Source organism: Crotalus tigris, unplaced genomic scaffold, assembly GCF_016545835.1.
Source record: "Crotalus tigris isolate CLP2741 ecotype Arizona unplaced genomic scaffold, ASM1654583v1 scf7180000021335.281207, whole genome shotgun sequence".
Lineage (NCBI taxonomy): Eukaryota > Metazoa > Chordata > Lepidosauria > Squamata > Viperidae > Crotalus > Crotalus tigris.
In genome coordinates, this window is record NW_024098458.1 from 149,300 (window position 1) to 156,566 (window position 7,267).

The following is a 7,267-nucleotide window of genomic DNA, read 5'->3' on the forward strand; positions in this document are numbered from 1 at the left end:
TTTGTGGAGCACCAGCCATTGAGACATTGGGCATACAAAAACTACAAACTATATTCTGCAGAAAAGGACTGCTTATTTAAATTCTTATTTAAAAACTAGAAAAAAAAATACTGGGGAACCTGGGAGAAACCAATTTAGTTTTAATTTTAGCAGGGAACGAACTTGCATATTGCTAATAAGACTGGACTCTTTCTATTTCAAAGGCCCTTTCAAAAAGGACCGAACATTTAGATCAGTGGGCATCGGGCCCAGTGTCAGGGCCAGCTGAAAGCTCTGATGGGGATGAAGGAATGGAGCTGTCACAGCCAGGGACAGGGGTGGAGCCTGGGCCATTTGCAGGCCCCTGGATGGAAAGGCTGAGACCTCCATGCCTTGAGGCAAGTGATTCAGGAGAGGAAGATCATATGGAGCCAGTGATTGATGCTCAGGGGCAGCAAGGCTGAGGAGAAGAGAACAGCAAGAGGCTATGGGCTGGTCTTCGGGGTGGAAGAGTCACCGCTGCTAACAGAGCCCCACCCTCAGCTGTGGATAAAAGGCAGGGGCGGAGATGAATAGGTGTGGCAGACAACTATTTGTCTCCCTGTCAGTCAGCCACGTCTAATTGGAACTCCTGACTCTTGTTTGGAAACTTGCTGGAGTTTTCCTCAGATCCTATGGCGCTGGGAGTCAGAGCACCTTCTGAGTGTGTAAGTGTATCTTATGTTGGAATAAAGCCAGCTTGCCTGAAGGACTCTTGCTATAAGCATGGTGAAAGACTGAGATTAACTCTGGGTTTGAGGAGACCCCTGCAGGGAAAAAGGGAGTGAGCTCTGTTGTTTGGAGGCAACTAAAGACTTGAACAGGTGGCTGTGTGAAACTGCTGGCATTCCTGAATAAAAGGAACATTGGAGATTTATTGGTGTGTCTATTGTGTTTGGGGAGCCGGGTCAGAACAATTATAGAGAAGATAACTTACTGTGAATATGTCCTATTGTTTTCTTTGTATTTACTTGTATATTTGTACTAGTTTATATTTTTGACATGGTCAAATGACTAAATCAATGAAGTTTCTATTCTAAATGTTACTGCAACCCTGATAAAGAACTAGAGCTATGAGTCTGAATCTCAAATTAGGCTAAAATTTAAGTTCTTACTGAAGCAAAAGATTTATTAGTTCAGACTAGCAGGGCTCACACAAATGACTGTTAATTCATACATGCATGGCCATATAGAACCCAACCCAGTAGTGGGATTCAGCCAGTTCGCACCACTTCGGCAGAACCGGTAGCTAATTTTTTGTTGCCCAGGCCCAGAACAGACTTCCAGAAGTGGCATTTTCACAGAGAACTGGTTGTTCACCACGTATTTGAATCCCACCACTGACCCATCCCAAAAGTGAACCTTTAGAAAGAAAACATGTCAATAGACCTTTAAGAAGCCCATTAGCTGTTCTCTCTCTCTCTCTCTCTCTCTCTCTCCCTCCCTCCCTCCCTCCCTCCCTCCCTCCCTCTCCCTCTCTCTCTCTCTCTCTCTCTCTGTATGACATTCTGTCTGTTTGACTTTGTCAGGCATTTGTTTCATCCTGTTCTGCAGGTAAAATAAAAGCTACTCCTCTGGGAATACATTTGTGCACCTGTCAGATGTTTGACTCTGAGGAAAAACTTTGAGGAGACTGAGCTACAAGAGGAGAGATGCCTCCAGAGTCAAGATGAATGGTTAATGCTGGTGATTGTTTTGGTGTCATTTTGGGGATTGAAATGGTTTAGTGGAGGCTTCTAAAATGGTTGGGTGGAAGAGAACACAGCATTTGTTAAAGTTACTTTTAAGCTTTTTTTTTTTTAATTTTCCAACACACAATATTCAGAAATGTCAGCTTTAGCAGCAACTTTAGCCTCACTTTAGCAATGGTATAATATTCAGCACAGTTGTTCTTTCTTCCTAAGAGAAATTTTCTTGATGGAGAACGTAGAAGATCAGCTATTCTGCTGGTGTAGCCAACAGCACTGGTACATTTAAAGCATTTTCAAGAATCCTGCCTGTTAATGGATCCATAAGTATTTCAAATTCAGGTGGACTGCAACAGCAAAAGCCCTAGAACTGATATCTGTAATACATTATGATGACATTAAGCCTCCACAAAGTGCTGTACTTCCACTTTGATGAAGCAATTTGTGACCTGAGGACTACGAAAGGTGCCAGAAGCAGCTTTGGAATTGGAATAATGGTGGCACTTTAATTTGTCTCTTAAGAAGCAGTGGGCAGTTTTCTTTATGCCGTGTATGGAGGAAAATAAAGATGGAACAAAGTGAAAGTCATAGATTTTTCATTCAAATTACTTTCTTGGACAATCAGAGTTCTGCTTATTAAAAGGACGCTTAGATGGGGAAAGACCAGCATCTGCCATTATTACATACACAAATTACTTTAAAAGTTTCAAGAGAGAAACCCTGAATACACAATCAAGGCTGAGTAGTCTGAGGTGATTCCCTCCCCCCTATTTTTCAGTAGTGCAAAAATCTATGAAATTTATTGTGGCATTTATACATCCAGGAGGATCCCATATTTAATTTACACCTCTGAGGTAGATTAGTGAAGGAATTTAGAAAGGCTCTTTAGAGAACTGAAGAATCTTTAAGGAAGGATGATATGCTAATTTGTTGTGAAAAGGACCAAAGTAATTGGTGAGTATGCAGAAGGGAGTTTTGCTTAATTGGCAACAAAAATACACATAGAAGCAGAACTAAGTAATTTTATAGTTGTTGTGGATTTCTAATATAAATTACACATTTCAAGCAATCTTAATATGCCTTTTAATACATATAATTGTGCATATGCACTACATTCAGAAAGTATGCAGATCCCCTTTACTTTTGTCAATTTTACTTTTGTCAACAACTTATTCTACAGTTGTTGAAATTCATTTTTTTTCTCATTAATCTACACTCAGTACCCCACAATGACAAACTGAAAACAGAATTTCTTTCTCCATATGATTCTTCCATCAATTTCTATATCCTTTTAGTACTTATTAGATAAAAACAAGGGAAATCCTGCTGCTATTTTACATGTACTCCTTTACGTTTCAGGCATTGGCTCTATAGAATAATGGCATAAATATTATGAAAGATTTGCTTTGAATATTTGATCATATCTCTGATTCAAACTTCTCCATTACATTCAAGTCTGCCAAAATTTTGGAAGCTTCTGGAGCATCAGGACCAACAGTGAAATTAATAAAGGTTCCAATTGTATCTATTGTTTATCTCTCTGCCTGACTGTCTGTGTCCCTGTCTCTCTGTGTATGTCTGTGTGTATAGTAACTTGTGTTCTTTATACTTTAAAAGTCCAAAGTAAGAGTGTTATGCTAATTTTAGCCGAATCCTCAAAAATTGGTTTTCCAGCTATTTATAAGTAGGGATTACTGTATAATGTCAATTTCTCATTAAATTTGGAGTCAAAATTTAATTTTATTCCTTAGAGTATCTAAAAGTGTGTGACCATCTTTAATGCTATATAAATAATCAAATTACTTCTATAGTTAAATATAGGAATTTGCCAGGGTTTTAAGGGAACTTTGCTATCAAATGCAGTACGGATCTTTGAATAAGAAAATTCTTGGAAATTCTCTTGACAATAGGGGTTTATTCCACTATGCTTATTCTGTGCTGATTTATTGACATATAAAAACAATAAAATGAAGAGAAATGTATATTTTCTATCTTGCACTCTGTTTTAAATATTTTAATGTGATCTATGAGTTTCCTTCTACCTTGTTGCTATGTTACAGGTTTGTAAGCACATCAACAGCAGTTCTCAAGTGTCAAGGTTATGATTTAACAGCCAAACAGCTTATGTAATGATGTAATGTAATATAAGGTAGATGTTGCAATAATAGGAATGACTCAGCAGGTGTGTGTATCCCTTTAAGAGTCTGAGTATAAAAGGGAAGGCTTTTGCTGTTGTATTTTCTCTTGTCTGTTTCCTGCTGTAATTGCTGTGCATTGGAATTTGCTGAATTATCACCATGTGTATGTATTTTGTTTCTAGTGTATATTTGTAGATAGTATATGATAAATCACTATTTAATATAAACCACTGTTTACTGTATTTACTCCTAGATTACCTCAGCGCAATAACACTGTGCATGCTCCAATGAATGGAAACTGATCAAGGCGAGAAGCAACTTAGAACTAAGGAGAAACTTCCTGACAGTTAGAACAATTAACCAATGGAACAACATGCCTCCAGAAGCGGTGAATGCTCCAACACTGGACGATTTTAAGAAGAGACTGGACAGCCATTTGTCTGAAATGATGTAGGGTTCCTACCTGAGCAGGGGGTTGGACTCGATGACCTCCAAGGTCCCTTCCAACTTTATTATTATTATTATTATTATTATTATTATTATTATTATTATTACTATTATTACTATTATTACTATTACCATTATTATTATGGATCATTGCACAGTCAGCCAGATGTTCAGACTGGATTTGGCATTTTGTCTACCTATCGAGTCCTTACCCAGGACCTGGGATAGGCAGATGTGGATGTTTGATGGTATTACAGGTATCGTCGCAGGATGGAAGCAGTTCCTAGAAAGGCCGCCTTTTGCAATTGACTAATAGCGAATTTGTCAATGCCAATGGTGTTCAAGTGGTGCTCCAGTTGTTTTGGGATTGCACCCAAGGAGCCTATTACTATTGGTACTACCCTTGCTTGCTTTTGCCACAGTCTTTCTATTTCTATTTGTAGGTCTTTGTATTTTGTTATCTTCTCCAGTTCTTTCTCATCTATTCTGCTGTCTCCAGGCACTGCCACGTCCACTATCCAGACTTTTTTGTCTTTCTTATCGACAATTGTTAAGTCTGGGGTGTTATGTTGCAGGTGCTTGTCTGTTTGAATTCTGAAGTCCCAGAGCAGTTTAATTTTATCATTTTCTATGACTTTCTCTATTTTATGATCCCACCAGTTTTTGCTTACAGGCAATTATTATTATTATTATTATTATTATTATTATTATTATTATTATTATTATTATTATCATCATCATTAAGATACAAAGGAATGAGGATGATTTGAATTGCCTAGTTTAAAACAGTATTTTCCAGAATGAAGTATTTCTACCAAAGTTTCTGAAATCTTGTGATTGATTGTACATAACAATAATAATGGAAAACCCATTTTGAACAGTATTTCCTTCTAAATCGTTTTATAATTGGCTCACTATGCATATAGAAATAATGTTGGTAAATAGATTAACATATTGAGAATCCAAAGCCGCTTCATATTGTATTTAGAAATCCATTAACACAAGCAGTAGATACATTTATATGCCATTTCAGTTATCCAATGCAGCCACTGCTTCAGAATTTCCATTTCAGCAAGCTCTATGTCATTTATAAAATCAAGCCAGTCTCTTTGCAGCATATGGGTTATTATCAACAATAGCTAGGTAATGAAAAGCAAGATCAGATTCTGAAATACTTATTCTAAAAAATGCTAAACTGTGTTAGATAGACGCAAAAGGAATATAACTAGAGTGTTGTGAAGTAGCTTGGCTTTTCAGCATTGAAGAAAAGCAAAATGGAAACTTGCCTACATTGTAAGATTAAGTGAGCGTGACATGAAAATCGTGGAGGCAGAAAAAAAATGAAAGCACTGTAGAAGTGTTAAATATTGTGTTAGAAGGAGTATCTATATTGTATGTGACTAGGCTGCCCTATTTAAATTAACCCACTTGATACAATGCTTTCTGCTGCAGTTTGGAAGCATCTGAGTTCTAATTTCCCTTTTATATATTTGGTTTATCTTGTTCCTTTTGTAAATGGAATGGCCCTTTTTACATAAAAAAAACCTGAAGGCTAAGTATGTAAAATGACCATTCTCAGCATGCCTTTAATCTATGCTCATGAGATTCCTACCAATTCATTGAGGATCCCCAATCACATTGAAAAGATAGTCTCATTCATGGTAACGTCTTACCTTGGTGGCACAGTGGTTAGGATGAAGTATTGCAAGCTAACTCACTGCTCACTGTGAGGAGTTCGATTCTGACCAGCTCAAGGTTGATTCAGCCTTCTATCTTCCGAAGTTAGTGGAATGAGGACCCAGATTGTTGATGGCAATATGCTGACACGGTAAAACTATTTAGAGAAGTCTGTAAAAGCACTATGAAACAGTATAAAAGTGCTATTGCTATTGCTTCTTCCAAGATGCTAACAAGGAACCTAGACATGTAAAGCTAGCAAGCAAAGAGAACATAAGTATTAAAGACTCTCATGATCTCCAAGCTTTCAAATTGTTGTAACCTTGACCTTTGAACATTTCTCTTATTATTAACTGCTGATTTTGTTCATCTTCATTAGAATTTTTGAACTGGATTAAATCATAAAACTGTGTGTCTATATATGTTTCCTTGTCTCCAGTTTTGCTCTAGAGGTAACAATTGATTCATTGGCTCATTCAGAAGATGTGCAGTTAGAAAGCAAATTTCTCAGAAAGCTGAACTCTCTAGGGCATGTTTTCAGTGTAAAAAATGTGTTTTTATTATATAATAAATTGTAGCTCTGTATGATGGAGCAAACCCCTGTTTAATATATTTTGGTTTACTTACAATTCAGATTCCACCCCCATTTAAAGGATGAATATTTCTCACACTAAATTCTTTTCTGTTTTACACAGGATGTTATATTTACATAGGTATCGATTTGTAACCACAATGACACCAAACTGAACAAAAAATGTTTTGTGACATCTCCAGCCTCTTCCTTGATGGGTAATACATATTCTGTCACTTTTCCCTTTGGCAGATGACTATGTCCACGAAATTGAAATTTTATTGCAAAAGACACAATTTACATCAATTACATAATCATGCAATCAATCTAAATGGATGCAAATAACACATATTTGGATTTAATGGACACCCTTCTCCCCTCAAATGGCCTGTTAAATTGAGGTTTTATTATATTATATGTGATGCAGAAAGAAAGCAATGGATCCCTTTTTCTGTGGTACTTCTATAGTATGTAATAGTATATGAACTCCATGGAAATTTAATTTTAAGCTTGCAAAAATCTATACCTAACTTGAGGGTAGAAAATGAAAAAAAAAAAAGAACTGAAGAAGGGAACTAATATTTTCATCATCAAGTACTTTTTCTGGGTATTTGGAACCAAGGTGGACTCTGGCACAGTAGGAAATAAGAACAAGTAGGAGGGAAAATTGAAGCAGGAATCGCTTTCAGCGTACAACAAAGTAGAAGTTGAAAACTAAATATTCACCT

The 7,267-nt window shown here is 36.8% G+C and overlaps 1 long non-coding RNA gene across 2 annotated transcripts; it reads left to right on the top strand.

Moving 5' to 3' along the window:
- The first annotated feature begins 470 nt into the window (after positions 1–470).
- LOC120320381 lies at positions 471–4,232 on the top strand. Of its 2 annotated transcripts, XR_005559947.1 has the most exons (4): positions 471–686; positions 1,573–1,694; positions 3,066–3,218; positions 4,098–4,232. It is a non-coding gene; the product is annotated as an uncharacterized LOC120320381 (long non-coding RNA). The 2 variants fall into 2 exon arrangements; XR_005559946.1 differs by having other exon boundaries at positions 3,066–4,179.
- Positions 4,233–7,267: the final 3,035 nt, after the last annotated feature.